General features: G+C 39.1%; 1 long non-coding RNA gene and 1 pseudogene across 2 annotated transcripts in view; one reads left to right on the forward strand and one right to left on the reverse strand.

The window, feature by feature from the left end:
- LOC134883436 (uncharacterized) overlaps positions 1 to 6716 on the forward strand; it is a 24665-nt gene extending 17949 nt beyond the window's left edge. Inside the window, exon 5 of one of the 2 annotated variants that reach the window (XR_010168274.1) lies at positions 6512 to 6716. This is a non-coding gene — a long non-coding RNA (uncharacterized LOC134883436). The remainder of the gene's footprint in view (positions 1 to 6511) is intronic. The other variant, XR_010168275.1, reaches the window with a different exon arrangement.
- On the reverse strand, positions 2372 to 17521 carry LOC134883434 (myosin heavy chain, fast skeletal muscle-like; annotated as a pseudogene).
- Between the last annotated feature and the right edge of the window lie 402 nt (positions 17522 to 17923).

Below are 17923 nucleotides of genomic sequence, written 5' to 3' on the forward strand. Positions count from 1 at the left end.
TAAATTAAAGTTCCCAAACATTTTCCACTGGGCCCTTACAAGGATGATTAAGCATTTCCCAACTCCAACAACATTCATTGCTTTTAAAGGATTTTCCCCAAATGGCCTTTCTGCACAAAAATAGCAAGTTTACCAACTCTCTGAACATTTTCTCTTCATGATTAAACCTACAATCCTGGTCCTGCTGACTCACCTCAGTTTATCATAATTTAAATTAAATCTTTAACTAAATCATAATGTTTCCATTCTGAACCTGCCAAGCTTTACAGCTTTCTCACATTAACAATAACGGTCAAAATGTAACGAATCCCTTTCTCTCTAATTACATTATCCTGATTTTTCGAAACAAATAATTAAATGTTTGTGTCTGATAATTTCCTTTTCTTGTTATCACTTTCACCATTCAAAATGTTCGAGCATATCAGATTACACCTTTACATTTCTGACAGCAACACCAGGCTCAGTTGTTGACCCTCTGTGTGCTGAAAGTCAAAGGGTTACAGGTTTTCCTGTTGACAACTCAACCGTCAGTATGACACATGAGAAAAGGTTTTGACCCCTGTAAATCGCCTGTCTATAGGCGCAGGCGACTTGGCTTGTTGCCTGAGAAGTGTTAAATCTCGTGCTTCATGAAGGTTTATTTGCCTGTAAACTCCTTGAATGTATAATGCAGCTCTATTGTCCGACGTGGAATCTTTAGTGAACAGGTGATAAGGTTTGTGTTTCCGTGTTTCTCGCATCAGGCACTTGTGTTGTCTCAAGGGTGGGCACTGTATTTATAAACCTTTTCTTTAAATGGACTTGTACTGTGTGCCTTTGATAGATGAACTGAGGACAAGGCCACGCAAGTAGCTCGACCTTCTCTTAAGGCAAGTGTTTGTTCCCCATATGAAAGAAGGGGATCACGTTATACGATGTGTAGTATCTTGCATTCTTTCCTTGTTGAAAGATGACACTGAACTGGCAAAGATGGTGAGGGGGCATTAGGAGTTAAATACTCATGACTTTACACCCTGCCAAAGAGGACTATATACTCAATAAAAATGTGAAACTCGATCTCTTATGCTCCTGTGTGAGCTTATTTGGAAGAAATACAAATATAGCTGTCTCCTCCACTACGTTCTCATAGCTCAGCCATTTGTCACTGCCTCGAGTCTTATTGTGGAACAACCTTTGATATAAAACATGTACTTCCTCTGTGGTCTTAGGCCCATACTGTATGTATAAAGAATGACTGATGTTTCTATCAATATTTAACGGGTTCGACAGTAAATGACTCTGAAAATACTTTTTTTGTTTGGAGATGAAACATAAATAAAGTGTGAAATGTTGTGTTTTTTCTTATTAAGTTATACTAAATGAAATGGATTACTGTAAGTGATGTGATAGCACAGAGCAGTTTTGATTCCTGCAAATTGTGGACTTGCCCACAATGCAACAAGATAATCAGATATCTTAGAGGGAGTTACTGTACAAATATCTGATGGTAAACCATTGTTAAATGTTATTTTTTATACATTTTATAAAGCTTGTAATGCACACACAAAGTCAGAACACAGGTCAAGCATCAAGTACCATTGAGATTGTATAATGCATTATAAACATACAGACACAGTATTTGATGACGCTTTTAAAACAGCATAATAGTAACAAACTCATACATGTTCATGATGCTTTATGAATGTATTTTTATAATACATCATGAAATCTATGACGACTCATAAGGGATCTGCATTAGAGAAATGTTACATTCTTTCCATATTGACTAATTAGTGAAAAGCTAAATAATTTTCTTGCTTTCTATTGATTTAAATGATTGTTAACCTCCACACAATGCACTGTGTGTCACTGTGTGTTGAAGTTCACTAATAGGTCTATTTCCATCACAACTTGAGATGGTCTAACACGTGTTTTCGAGGCACATAAAAAAACTGTAAGGTCACAGGACTGTCAGTAACATTATCACCGCGAGGAACAGATTTACAGTTATCATAACCTGCAGAACTTCCACGTGATAACACGCAACTGTAGACGACCCTGTTATTTTAAAGGAGGAAGCTATACTGTACACTGCTGCTCAGATGTAGACCTAACACACAGCACTTACTTTGTGAAGGTGGACTGAATGGCTATTATCTTATGCTTTCTTGTAATAGTTTGGTATATTATAGTGTATTCTAAATCATTTATTTTTATTCTTGAGTGAGTATTATATAGATACTGTATAGACATATTTTTCTACCGTCAAAATGTATTTCCAGTTTTTTTTTGCAGATTTATTTAAATAATATTGCAAATTATGTGTTTAAGTATGACTTTGAATTAATTCTATACATTTTTTGTGAAACAAACAGAATAATGGCACACAAAAGGTTTTCAAATCCTTGCAGATTTATTTCTTGTTACACACACGTGACACATCAATGGTCATATTTTATGATTTCTTGCGCTGTGTTTCCTCTTTTCCGATGCTCATTCTTCAGCCTCCTTTCCCTTTAAATCAATACAAAACAGACAGTGAGAAGTTAGTGTTTTAACCCTTTGTCAAGAAGTAGAGATACAGGCGTTTGTTTTATAGTATACTGTAAGTATAATATACAAGTACGATTATATTGTACTTTGAATAAAAAAGAAATATAAATGAATATACCCTGACGATCTCCCGACTTTTGGCTCTCAGCTTGTTGACCTGCGACTCTGCGATGTCCGCCCGCTCCTCTGCCTCCTCCATCTCATGCTGCACCTTCCTGTACTTGGCCAGGTGAGTGTTGGCCTGCTCCTCCTGCAGAACACCAATTCAAAGAAGTGACGCCTTGAACAATTCCACCCGTGTACAGTACGAGATGAAAAGCATCCAATTATGATGCATCATGCTGTCAGTCTTCAGGCGCTATTGAAACTGGTGTGACACATACGCGTTGCATGCGTCAAATATTTCACACTCACAGCCTCCTCAGACTGCCTCTTGTAGGCTTTCATTTTCAGCTGCAGCTTGTCCACCAGGTCCTGAAGTCGGGCGACATTCTTCTTGTCCTCCTCAGTCTGGAGGCAATATACAGTACAGGCGGTTTAAGGCCAACACTTCATCATACCAACGTGTCAAAACGTATTGCAAAACAATTAAGAGAATATTTCATTCATCCTTCACAGTTAAGTCACTTCAGAAAGACTAGCAAGTCCAATGGAGCAGATTCAAACACTGAATATATTAAATAATGCATAATAGCGAAGGCATTATGAAAGGAATAATGGATTGTGGTTGCTGATAGCTTCATGACTTAATGTAGGCATAATTTGGAAAAGCTATCGGCCAAATGTTAATGATATAATAATGATAATGACCCCAAAATGAACTGTAGAGCACAATTTGCCCTTTTCCACAGATCGAGGGGGAAGAAATAGATCATTTATTTGTTTTATAATAACAATCTTCATTCTTGTATGTATTTTTACAAAAAATATATCTTCTCACTCCAATATATAAATACTTCAGCAAACACATTTTTTGCTCGAGTTACCACTAACTCTGTGCAGTAATAACACTGACCTTTGAATTGGACCGTTTTTGCACAGAAAGTTCAAGGTAAACATCTGTTGAACATATCTTTAAAGATAACTCATGTGGTCAAACTTATACAAGCTATATTACTTGTTGTATTTATAGCTGCAATGCAATGTTTATTTTTGGCTCTGGTCCACTCACAACTCGGCTGTTGGAGCTTCAGAGATATGATGGTGATTAACGCCCTCTAGAGGTTTCAAACATATTCTACATCCAGTTTTTCAACACGGCTAAAATTATAGAATTGCTTCAAACAAATATCACATGATGATAAGCAGTTGCGTCACTATTTCAAAATACATTTTAAGGTGCACATTGTTTTGGTTCTCTGTACCTGGTAAGTCAGTTCCTTCACTCTGCGTTCATATTTGCGGACGCCTTTCACAGCTTCAGCTCCACGTCTCTGCTCCGCCTCCACCTCAGACTCAAGCTCTCGGACCTGAAAGATAAGAAGGGCAAAAATTCAGCAATTGAACCTCATTAATGGCTTCATTTCGAAATCAAATTGAAAGCAGCACAAAGAAAACTGCTTGATTAAAATAGTGAAGATACCCTAGTCTCCAGTTTCTGGAGCTGCTTCTTGCCGCCCTTCAGGGCCAGGTTTTCGGCTTCATCCAGGCGGAGCTGCAGGTCCTTGACTGTCACCTCCAGGTTCTTCTTCATCCTCTCCAAATGAGAGCTGGTGTCCTGCTCCTTCTTCAGCTCTTCTGCCATCATGGCGGCCTAATTAGGAATGATCGTAAGGAGATCAATTAGCAGATTGTTCAGGAGAAATGGCCCATTTTGTAAAAAAAATGTAAAATAAAAGAGTAGATTACTAACTGATAGTGTTCACTTACGATGTATGTCCATAAGCGTAATGTCAAATTACTTTATCCCACAGTGTATGTTTTTTGTTTTTTCATGTAGTTCCCTAATATTCCTTTTACAGTTGACTGATTATTTCAGTTTAGTTTTATAAAACAAAGGATTTAAATAAAGGAGCAACAACTCTAAAAGTACTACTTGTGTATAAACGATATGCATTGACATTGCGAAAATACAAAGTTTCCAACATGTGGCTTAATGCTTTATTTAAAACCAAGCCAATACTGGCTGTTCCAAAGTAACCTGTGCAATGTCTCAATTTCAATACTGGACCTTCTACATACGCAGCTGGGTACTGAATACATACAAAATAAACCTAAGCAGGACTCACATCAGTAATGGCTTTCTTGGCCTTTTCTTCAGCATTTCTTGCTTCCTGGATAGAGTCTTCCACTTCCCCTTGGATCTGGACAAGGTCCGTCTCCAACTTTCTTTTAGTGTTGATAAGATTTGTGTTCTAAAAAGGAACCAATAAACAGTAAGGTTTCAAATGGTCAATACATTTAGTACACTGCCTTGCGTTTAACAGTAGTGGTAGAATAAAGTTACAAACCTGAGCGTTCAGCAGTCCCACTCGCTCGGTGGCATCAACCAGCTCCTGTTCAGACACTTTTCGGCATCTATCCGTCTGCTCCAGTGCAGCTCTCAGTTCCTCAATCTCAGCCAGCATCAGGTTGTTCCTGCGCTCCACTATGGCAACCTGCTCCTTAATGTCCGCCTCACCTCTGAGAGCTTCATCAAGGTGCAGCAGGGCATCCTGAATTAAACACGATATAATTTAATCAGCAATTTACATATGTTTTAGTCATGTAGCTTTACATTTAAACATATTTATGTTGAATTTTCAAGCCCCACCTTAAGTTGTCCCTGCACGTTTCTCAGCTGTTTCTGGGCTTCAGCTGCCTGGCGGTTCGCGTGGCTCAGCTGAATCTCCAGCTCATTGAGGTCTCCCTCCATCTTCTTCTTGACTCTCAGGGCGTCATTCCTGCTCCTGACTTCAGCATCCAAAGTGCTCTGCATGGTCTCAATCACTCTCTGGCTGTTCCTCTTGATCTGCTCAATCTCCTCGTCTTTCTCTGCAATTTTTCTGTCAACTTCACTCTTGATTTGTGTGAGCTCGAGCTGAACACGGATGATCTTTGATTCCTCATGCTCCAGAGTAGCCTAGAAAATAAAATGCAAGGTGTTTTTTTTTAAGTATCAAGATGGTTTGAATAAGGATGCACCTTCTTTGTAAATGAGTTGTTTAAATACCTCTGCCTCTTCTAGGGCAGTCTGAACTTCTGCTCTCTCGTTCTCAGGCTGTCTTCTTAGCCTTTTCCAATTCATGAATTGTCTTCCCGGATTCCCCAAGATTTTCAGTCAAATCTGTGATTTCCTCTGTTGAGAAAACAAAACACAAAATCCCCATAGTACACAAAAGTATTTCCCAACAAAGATAACTGTTGTATTTCTTTAAGTATTAAATTGACACTTAAAACTATGAACACTACAATTAAAAGGGCCAGTACAATGACCTGAAAAACAGAACTTTAAACAAGAACTTTAAAAAGGCAGAAAGGTATCCAGTGCAGAGATTTTAAAATGGGGGTATTGTACACCCTGTGTCTGGTCCATTAAAATGTTTGCAGCTGAGTTTTACAGCAGTCCCTGTAGAGCTATATATTTTTGGGGAGGCAAGAAAGTAGAGCAATATATTAACCAATTCAACAGGTAATAAATACTTTTGTTAGATTTGAAATATGTGGTATATAAGCTTGACATTCTGTTTTTATTATATTATGTTTGCATTGTTTTAATCTAGTTTATTTTTCTGAAATGCTCAGCCATCCATGGCTTAATATCAAAAAGAGCATCTATTGTTTCGAGTCATCAGGAGACACGATGATGTAGAGCTGTGTGTCGTCAGCATAACTAAGGAAACTTGTCACCTTTTGATGTTTCCAGGTAGTAGCATATATAGATTAAAAAGTGAAGGAACTAAAATGAAGCCTTGAGGAACACCAACATTATTTGTATATCTCTTGACAATGACCATTAATTGAAATTGAAGTATTTAATGTTTGCTATCTTACGTTGCAGGTTCTTGTTCTCTCTCTTCAGGGTCTCCAGGTGGTCTAAAGCTTCTTCATATGAATTCTTCATTTTGAACATCTCTGTGCTGAGAGAACGAGCTTCTTTTAGAGATCCCTCCAGTTCTGCCTGGCTCTCCTCAAACTTCTGCTTCCACTCTGCAAGAACCTGAACATGTAATAAACAAATGAGTATTTTGTCGCCTCACATTACCAATTAAAAGAGTAAATTACAAAAATATCTGACCTTGTCAAAGTTTCTTTGCTTCTTGTCGAGGTTAGCAGCCAGAGCATTAGCTCTCTCTGCATCGATCATCAGGTCCTCCACTTCACACTGCAGTCTTTGTTTTGTCTTTTCCAGAGAGGCACATTTTGCATTGACAGCCTCGATGGATTCCTCAGCATCCTGAAGACGCTGGGCAAGCTTTTTCCTGTGAAAACATGTTAGAATGAGTTTTAGAAATAATGGTAAAGGATATAAGACTCAAGCTTCTGTTAGATGCATCTCTCCAAAACAACCCACTGCTACAGCAGAAGAGCCTATATTTGCCATTGGTAATGTTTATACAAAGTTTACAATTTAATGACTTACTTGGCCTCCTCCAGCTCCTCAGTGCGCTGAATGGCATCGGTCTCGTATTTGGCTCTCCACTGAGCCACCTCGCTGTTGGCCTTGGACATTGCACGCTGCAGCTCAGACTTGGCCTCCTGCTCCTCCTCGTACTGCTCTCGGAGCAGGTCGCAGTCATGACGGGATGACTGAACAGCATGAGCCAGGGCGTTCTTGGCCTAATTAAGACAAAAAAAAGAATGTGGTTGTAAAAATGTCTTACAGTTGTATGATGAAAAACATTGGGCCATTTGTGGCTATGTTATTAAAAAAAAGGACACAACAGTACCTTAACTTCTTCTTCAAGGTGCCTTTTGAGCTCATCAATTTGGTGAATGTAAGCCTGTTTTCCCCTGGTAAGCTGTGAAACAAGAGACTCCTTCTCCTCCAACTGATGACCAAGTTCCCCTGATAACAAAATTATTTTTGGTTAGTGATTTGTGCTGAATAAAAAATGTTTTCTGAAAAATTACAGGTTCAGAGTTGAATTATAAGTTTCCCAGATGTTTCACTCACCATTTTCGGTCGTGAGTCTTGATCTTTGAGAATTGATATCATTTAACTGACGCACATGTTCTTCATTCTTGGTCTTACATTCACTTAGTTGATCCTCAAGGGAACGGCACATTTTTTCCAGGTTACCCTACAGACACAAATCAACACCATTTAGTTTGCTGTAGTCATATCACTTCTGACAATGATAAAAGGATAGGAAGCAAAACATAGTATAAGTTTGAATGTTTATGTTGGATATCTGACCAGAGAATTCCCTTGTGTTTCTCTTCCTGCTGTTTACTGTAAATTATTCCAGATGAAAATGGCCCTTCTACTGGTTTTGTAGCATAAGTTGACTACAGCTGCATTTCATTATTCATCTTTATTGAATCAAATATAATCATTAATGTTACCTTTGATCTGGCAAGACTCTCCATATTGCTGCAGACGTCATCGATCTCCATCTTGTACTCGCTCTTCTCTTTCTCCAGCTTCTGTTTGACTCTCTGGAGGTTGTCGATCTGTTCTCCGAGCTCTGCCACACTGTCAGCCTGCTTCTTACGGAGAGCTGCGCCGGTGGCCTCGTGCTGCAGGGTAGACTCTTCGAGGTCACGACGCAGCTTCTGAAACTCGGCTTCACGCTTCTTGTTCATCTCAAGCTGAACAGACGTTGCCCCGCCAGCTTCTTCTAGCCTCTCGCTGATCTCCTCAAGTTCCCTGGAGAGATCAGACCTCTGCTTCTCAACCTTGGCCCGAGCAGCCCGCTCAGCCTCAATCTCCTCCTCAAGCTCCTCGATACGAGCCTGTGATGCAACAGAAAAAGAACACTGTCATGTCTTTTTACACTATTTTATTTATCTTATTTGCACCATGTATGTTGAGTTGTTGGAGGAGCATGGGACATAAGATTTTCATTGCCAACATATACGTTGTATATGCTGTGCATATGACCAATGAAACCTTGAAATGGTCTGTAAGTCTTTTTTTAAATGTATTATGGTTTAACATGTTTTTTGGGGACAACATTTTATTATCAAAAACAAAGTAATTTATATTAATAGAGAAAATAAACCTTGGTTCGTTTAGAAATGAACTCTTTTTGCAAAGCAGAAAGTCTTGTGAAATAGAAGCTAAACAACAGGACACTGAAATAGTCTCAAGTAAATCACACATATTTTACTTTAATGCATTCTTTATCTTTCTGTCACTTCGATGATGATAACTTTAAACACGGTACTTTACTTACCTATATACAATTCAAAACATATACCTTCACAAAGCCCAAACACATATTTACACATTACCTGCAGTTCCTTTATTTTCTTATGAAGTTGAACACCAACTGACTGTTCGTCTTCTATCTTGCCAAGAAGGTGACTTATCTCGAAGTCTCTCCTAGTGAGCAAAACAAAGAAAAGAGTGTTAGAGGCATACTGTTTTTAGGAATTTGGAGGGTTTTAAATAAAGTTGTAATTATTACATACTTCTTTATTTTCTCATCAGACTGCTGCTTGTCATTCTCCAGATCCATCAGGGATTCAAGGGCCAGTTTCAAATCTCCCTCGAGCTTTCTCTTTGATCGTTCAAGATCCATACGGAGCTTCTTTTCTTGCTCCAGAGAACCTTCAACCTAGTGAATTCACGTAAAGTATGGTGTGAAGTAACAATGGAAATATAAAACTTTGGTGCACTCTCAAAACGAAAAAACACAGCTTCTTACGTCGTCCACTTGCTGCTCCAGCTTGACATTAGCCTTGGTCAGAGTGTTGACTTTGTCTTCCTCTGCCTGCAGATCATCGAGGGTCTGCTGATGGGCCTCTTGGAGGGCTTTCTTCTCTTTGGTCAACTTGGCAATGGTTTCATCTTGAGATGACATTTCCTCAACAAGGTTTTTAACCTAAACAGATTATATAAACACATGTTTAGATTATTAAATCAGGGTATTTTCTAATAAGCAATGCTTAGGTAAGTGAAAAGAGGGACTTGAACCTTGTTCTCTGTGGCATGTTTCTCCTTTTCCACTTTGGCCAGGGTGAGCTCCAAGTCATCGATGTCTTTCTTCAACTCAGTGCACTCATCCTCCAGCTTCCTCTTCTTTGCAGTCAGCTCAGCATTCATTTCCTCCTCATCCTCCAGTCTCTCAGACGCCTCTTTGCATTTGGCCTCAAGCTGGATTTTTGCTTTAATGAGCCCCTCACACCTTTCTTCTGCATCACTGAGGGTTTCACCTTCCTAGATTTCAAATGACATAAAATAAAAACATATATTTATTGAATTTTATAGCCTGGATTTTTGGAAAAAACAATAGCCCCTTTTATTTTAACGTACAGACTGAATTTGGAGCTCCAAGTCATTCTTCTCCTGCAGCAGAGAAACCATCTTCTCCTCCAGCTCCTTTTTCTTAGACAGAGCCTTTGCTAGATCCTCTTTCATCTTTGCAAAGTCCTCTTTCATCTGCGCCATCTCTTTTTCAGTCTCAGCACTCTTCAGCAGAGGTTTAATTCTGAAGTACAGCTTCATCCATGGCCAGGTTTTGACATTCATGAACGAGCGGATGTTGTACTGGATGGAGTAAATGGCCTCCCTTGTGACACAACACAAAAAAAGTGAGTGAAGATTCAGAGTAGTCAGGAAATCTTAGTTTTAAAGCTTTTGTTTCAAATTGTCTTCCTACACTTGCAGACGTTATTTTGGCACATGTATAAAGATTTCTTGGAAGTAAATAGATAATTAGAGACGGATGTGCCCTTTAGTAGCGTCTTGCACTTCCTTTAGCACTGGAGGCGCTCAATAAGATGAATACAAAAAATATATTTTCCATCGAGCTTAATATTTATTTTTGCTTGACCTATTTTGGAGTATCAGGATAAAATAACATATTTAATGTAATAACAATGAGTTTAACATAAAGTAAGACTAAAATCATTCCTAAAGTCTGCAAAGCAAGAGGAGAGCAGACTCCTACGTCTCCCTGGATCTCATTAGGATGTCAGGCGTAAACAGAACTGAATTAAATATTTACTAGTAGTGTCTACTTCGAAGCGGTTACATGCTGCTATTCCGACATACCTCTATTTTTATTTTTTTAAAGGTGCCACCACACCGACAACATTTTTTCCATTGTCGGAGTAGCGGCACTTTACTTTTTTTCAAACATTCCGCCATTCCGACATGGTGCGTTGGGTCTGCATAGCTCCACTTAAGTGGAAGCATTCGGAGCGGTGGTTGACACTGTCAGACACGCAGGGCCCCCCTCCTCCCTCACCGACGCTTCTGATAGCCCTCCCGAATCCACTGCCACTGCTCGTCCAAGTCTCCCCATCGTCATCCGATCAGCTCCGGTCTAAAAGCTCCGCAGAAATGGGAGCAGCCTCGATGGCTTGCATAGCTTTAACTTTCTTTGAGCGACTCCCTTGCAGATCGGATGCAGGGCGATCAGACAACAACGAAATTGAGTGCCAACCAGTCAGTGCATCCATTACAACAATAGGCTATATTATATTATACAAAATAAACTGAATATGTTAACAAAGTATATGTTAAAAAGACACACAAACAAAAATGAAAGAAAGACGATGCCCCGACGCGCCTGGGTAGACTGTCGGAATGGCGGTACTACAATTGTGTCGTGTCGGAATAGAGGCATGTCGTTATAGGGGTATGTCGGAATAGGGGCATGTCGTTATGGTGGATGTCGGAATAGAGGTTGCACCCCCTTTGAAGCAACCCCACCTATATGCCTACAATAGCTCAGAGTCTACAAGTCCACTAACTGAATTGAAGCAATATGCTCCTGAACAGTTAAGCTGTAAAACATAATGTATACAATATGAATCATTGATCAGAAAATTAAATCCTTAACAGTATTTAATTTCATAGTCACTCAGTTCTTTAAAAAAAATCAGTTTCAATGTTTGTTTTGCTGTAAATGGTAAAGTATATGAAAATACTGATCACACCTTCTTTGCGTCATCTTGACAAACTCTCTCCTCATGAGGTAACCTCTGCAGACAGCCTGGGTCATTGTGACCAGCTCGACCAGTTTCTCATCCCTCATCTCCTCCAGAGTACCCAGCAGTCCAGCCTTGAAGAATACCTGACAATAGATGTGACCACATAGATAATACAACATTTAAAAATAAGTTTCAAGCTACATCTACTTTAACATTTCGTGATTGCATTTAAGTTCGTTTATTTACCTTGGTATGGCCGAATCTGTACTGTGATTTCTCCACATCGATAGATTGCAGCAGCTTCTCTGAGGCCTTCTTGTTGTCGATGAACTGTCCCTCAGGGATGACACTAGCGTTCAATACTTTGTATCTGAAGGTAAAGATGTCATTCAGTTAGACACACTATCTTGAAGACTTTAACTTTTCAATAACTGTCAGGGAGATATCTCTGCTACCTCTGCTTGAAGTCGCCATACTGGATCCTGCTGGGGAAGCCCTTTCTGCAGATCCTGATACCTTCCAGCACACCGTTACACCTCAGCTGGTGGATGACCAGGAAGTTCTCCATGAGACCTTAAACAATAACAAGCACAATGTGTTGAAGGTGAAGCCCTTGCACAGATCAGTGGTACTGAAAAGGTGTCTTTAGCAGACAGGATAAGCATGCAGAAAGAGAGATAGTTATGGGTTTACAGAGATAATAAAAATGTGTTTTTTAACTTACCTGGTGTTTTTGATTCATTAGGAATCAAACAGCGCACAAAGTGTGGGTGAGTGCTCCTTAAGTTATTCATCAGCTTGCCCAAGTTTTCCTGTGGATGCATCAAACTTTTAAAATGTTCCCTACAATCTTGAAACAGACACGATTACAAGACCCTTCAAGTTTCATACACTTTTGATCATACAACTTCTCAACACTTTAAATAAAAATAGTGGCAAGTGTATGAGCTCAAGAAGTTTCAGTTTGTAAAGGTTGAATGGTTAGTTGAAGTTCTTCCTATGCGTAGTTAATACATCAACTTGATACGAGGTCTATGGCATTAAGGACTCGCTGATAAACCACATTTACTGTGCTTCATCTGTAAAGCTTTGTGATCATCTCCCTGCGTGATGGACAGTTAGATAATTATATTTAAAGGTGACCAAATAAACACAACAATAATTACCCTGAAGAGAGCCGACACTGTCTGGAAGGATCCACCTTTCTTCTTGCCACCAGCCTTCTTTCCACCTTTCGTATCTGTAAAAAGCATTTGAAATTTGATTTTCATTTAGATGTGTGGTATTTAAATTACTTCCAAGTATGTTCGCATTGATGTTGCATCAATACACTTTTTTCTCTTGGGGTGATTTTGTTTAAAGCTCCTCATTTTCCCTCTTTCCTTCCCTACATAAAACATTGAGTATAGAATGAACCGGTAATAACTGGCTGAAATACCATGCATTAGTACATTTCCTAACATCTTATAAGATGTGTAGTTGATTCAATATTAGAGTAAAACCTTTACCTTCTCCTGAAGAATGTGATGCATAGAGGTGAGCCAGCAGTTTGACTGAAGACTTCTGGTAGAGCTGAACCACTGAGTCGTTCAGAGGGTCCTTGTTCTTATCCAGCCAACCATTGACATTGTAGTCCACAGTGCCGGCATAGTGCACCAGAGAGAGATGGGCCTCAGCTTTGCCTTTGGCAGGTTTGGGTTTTTGGAAGGGAGCACTTTTACCAAGATGCTGGTCGTACAGTTTGTTCTTGAAGGTGACGTCTGATGCCTTGGGGAACATGCACTCCTCTTCAAGGATGGAGAAGATGCCCATTGGCTGTCACGAGGAAGTGATCATTACAAACCAAAGCTTAAAGTCATAAACAGTTTTCTGTGTCGTTAATAAACTGCATGTCGCTCACCTTTTCAATCAGCTCAATGCAGGCAGCCAAGTCCATACCAAAATCAATGAACTCCCATTCAATTCCCTCTTTCTTGTACTCTTCTTGCTCTAGGACAAACATGTGGTGGTTGAAAAACTGTTGCAGCTTCTCGTTGGTGAAGTTGATGCACAACTGCTCCAAGCTGTTGAACTTGAGATGGGAAAGAAGATAGTGTCAAACTTTCATTGTGCTATATCACCCGTAAAACATAATACAAAGTGCAATGAGTTGTTTAACTTACATCAAAGATTTCAAACCCAGCAATATCCAGGACACCAATAAAAGAGTTTCTGGGCTGCCTGGTATCCAGCATCTCATTGATTCTGACGACCATCCACAGGAACATCTTCTCATAGACAGACTTGCAGAGAGCACTGACATTATTGTTGACCTAATTTATACAAAACAGAAATAATAAAATGTTATTATCAATAATCAAAGGTTAAAGGCTGTAGAGCTAGGCTTCAAATGACTGTATGGGAAGTTTTTACCTGAGGCACGGTCTGGCTTTTAGTCACAAATTCATTTCCAACTTTGACCCTTGGGTAGCACAGAGCCTTCAGTACGTCAGCTGAGTTCAGACCCATGAGGTATGCGATTTTATCGGCGACTGAAAAGAGTAGAAAACTGAGTGAGAAGACGTCATTTCATAGAGAATAGGGTTGCATGATGTCAGATATGTCAATCTTTTGCAACTCAACTTGGCCGATTGCAGATTCTCATATATGCACAAATATTCTTCCAAATAATTATTGTAATGAAGAGAACATCAAGCGTCACCTGTAATAGCATAAATATATTACTATATCTACTGTTGTTGTGATGGCACACTGGCAGATGCAACATGTAACATATCTGGAGCAGCAACAATCACTTTATAAACTCAATAACATCAACACATTTAAAATAATATTTCTGATGGAAAGCCCCAACACAGAGAGCAGAGGCTGCAGGATGATGATTAATTACATTAAAATGTTTAAAGAAAAACCTGAAATAACTGGTATAATATAGGGGCCAACATTTACTATAGTTGAATAATTTAGCCCGGGCTGTTTAATACCTCTATTTAGTACCGGCCTTCTTAACAGCCTGTCAAAATGAAGGAAATGTTCAATTTCGCCCAATGTAGATATTTCATTTTAATTTAAAGCCTTAATCTGCCAAGACCAAAGATGAGGTGATATTATCTTGCATCCCAAATAGAAAGTAAGAAAAGTTCCAATTTATAACTTTTCTTTTCAAATGTACCACGTACCCTCGGTGCCATCGGGCTCGGCCTGCTCTTCACGCTGCTTCTGCTTGAACTTCATGCCTCCGTGATGCATCACAGCTCCAGTCAGCTTGTAAATGCCCATCTTCTCATCAGGACTGAAGCCCAGGATATCGATGGCAGTCTAAGAGTATTGAGGGAAAAACGCAAACTCTTAGCTGTCCGCTTTATAAGAAATAATGAAAATCTTAATTTGAAATGTTCTTACATCAGTGGCAATAAACTCTTCAATGTCATCTATACTCTTGACAGTGATTTCCCCCTGACTGATCATGGGATAGTCAAATGGATTTGTTGTGATCAAGAGAGCCTCTGAAAAAATAAAATGTGTGGTTATTATTTAAAGCAGAATTTCACGATACAGCTGGTAGTAAATGGCCTCGATAATCTAAAAGATCTGACCTAAGAGCTCAGGTTTGTGGCCGGTCATCAGCTGATAGAAGATGTGGTAGCTCCTCTCAGCAGACAGCTGGAATGTCACTCGAGACTTCTCCAGCAGATCTGGAAAACAAGGCGATAAAGTGTTTTACTGTTTGTCTTTTGATCAAACTTCTGGATAATAGTAGGATGGAGGCTTACATGTTTCAATATCAGCTGAAGCCAACTTTCCAGTTGATCCAAAATGGATTCTGATGAATTTACCCTACAGAAAAAAAGCAGTTATCAATGTGGGCATATTTGTGACTCTTTTCTAATTTACGTCTTTCTTTGAGATCTTATAGATGGCATTTTTGACTAGCACCACATAGAATGAGAATACAACCTAAAATAAACAAATGAAATCCTACTTACGCAAAACACCCCTTGGAGTTTATCTTACAAAATGTATACAAACAAAAACATCATGCTTCTTTGACGTTGCACTTTTATAGCATACATTCCCCCACAAATAGTGATTGCAGAGGACTAACACTTCACCTTTAAAACAGAGACAGTCAAATGTTGTGACTCAGAACTTACAAAGCGGGATGAATTGTCATTCCTCACAGTTTTGGCGTTACCATAAGCCTCCAGCAAGGGATTGGCTGCAATAATTTGATCCTCCAGTGACCCCTTAAAACAAGGTAACATGACATATTTTTGTATTTACATTTCATAGATATCATATTTATACTCTACACAGTTTATCAAATTATTCACCTGAATTTTTCCAGAGACGGCTTCAGATTTCTTTCCTCCAGCCACTGCGATTGTCGCAAAGTACTGGATGACACGTTTGGTGTTGACAGTCTTTCCTGCACCGGATTCTCCACTATAATGCATAATGACACATGTTGGTGTTAGTAAGTAATTAGAGTTTGTCAAGATGATGCAAACAGAAGTTATATCAGCCCAAATAAATTATCTTAAGAATTGACTTACGTAATCAGGATTGACTGATTCTCACGATCTGTTGAGAGAATGAAATGTGGACACACACATTGTGTTATTGCATCCGTCCTTCATCCTAAAAAAGTGTTATTGCACTATGAATTTGATATGACCACAGTGCTAGTGTCACAATAAACTGTGTGTTTACCAAGGACAACAAACTGTTGTGGAAAAAACACAAAAGAGTGAATTTTTCTTTAAACACAAGCTCCTCTTATAGGAAAACTGACTGATACCTTGGAGCATGAACTGATAGGCGTTATCAGAAATGGAGAAGATGTGGGGTGGAGCCTCAATCCTCTTTTTGCCTCTGTATCCTGAGACAACCACTGAGTCATACACTGGAAGCCACTTGTAGGGGTTCACAGTGACACAGAACAGCCCTGAGTACGTCTGTTTCAGGAAGAGGAAATACATATTTAATTAAACATTCCTACTTCCAATATATACTTAAATCAAATATATTGCATCAGATTTGTAAAATGTTTAAACTCACGTAGATCATCCATGCTGCATAGCGCTCTTTGAGGTTATACAGCACAGAAGGCTCGCTGAGGTGGGTCATCATGGCCATGTCCTCAATCTTATCATACTTTGGAGGGTTCATGGGGAAGATTTCCTCATCCTTAACTGTGAGATTCTGTTACAAATACAGTAAAAAAAAATGTTTGAGTATATGCAGCACCATTAGAAAATAATGGATCCACATACATGACTTGTGTCTAATGTATATCCTGTATGACTACATGGATAAATGTAGACGTACCTTTCCACCTTCAACTTCAACTGTGGCTTTACCACCCTCCTTTTTCACGAGTTTCCCCTTCAAATACATCTCAGCAGGCTCTGTCACGTAATAAGATGTTTTAGCATCAAACGGAGTATTTTGTGCCTCTATTCTCTCCCTTTCAGATTTCCGGAGGTATATGGCTGCCGGGCCAAAACACTGCATTTCAGCGTCCGAACTCATGGCTGCTCTGTAAAAAAAATTATAAAAAGTGTCAATTAAATAATGAAAGTAGTACTTAGTATTTAGCTTGATTAAATATCTTCTTCCAGTCAAAGTAATTTACCTTTTTGCTGCCAAGCGATGCAGTTGTTATAGGGATACTAATGTAAAAGAAGTGAAATTAGAAAATGAGTCACATGGATGTCTCTATATAAGGCAACAGAATCAACAATTTTCTACAATCTAGCAAAAGAGCTGCTGTTAAAGTAACCAATTAAATGCAATGATCACTTCAGAGAGACTCACCTTTGTTGGCAGCCAGTCAGTCCAAAACTTCTGACGAGCCTGGGAGTGTGTCTTTTATACTGATATCTCTGGACCCCCGCAGGAGCAGACCTCCTGTTTAGGTCACTGTGCTTCAGAATAGTATGGGATCTCCAGCCCATCATCACGACTGGTGTCACTTTATCCTGTAGGATACATAAACAACATTAACTTTCAGTGAAACCCTGGAACTAAATTGCAGATTCCTGGAAAGTAAGTAAGAACAACCCGCCTTGTTATGACTAGGAATTTACACACCTCAATATGTTGTACTACAGTAAGTGTTTTTTTATTAGCAAGAGTCATTGGTTAGTAACTCTTTAGTTACTTTATGACTTTTTTGTATAAAGGAAAATGTTATTGCTCAAAATGTTTGTAAATTTGGATCAAAAACTTTTACTACAAGATTATTTCATCAATCTGCACACAGGCTTTTTTTTTTTTTAGCATCAAACTAACTTTTGGCAGTGACATTTTTTCAAAAATCTCTTGAGCATAGACCCAAGTGTTCAGTTGAGGCTAATTT

This window comes from Eleginops maclovinus, chromosome 20 (genome assembly GCF_036324505.1).
Source record: "Eleginops maclovinus isolate JMC-PN-2008 ecotype Puerto Natales chromosome 20, JC_Emac_rtc_rv5, whole genome shotgun sequence".
Taxonomy (NCBI): Eukaryota; Metazoa; Chordata; class Actinopteri; order Perciformes; family Eleginopidae; genus Eleginops; species Eleginops maclovinus.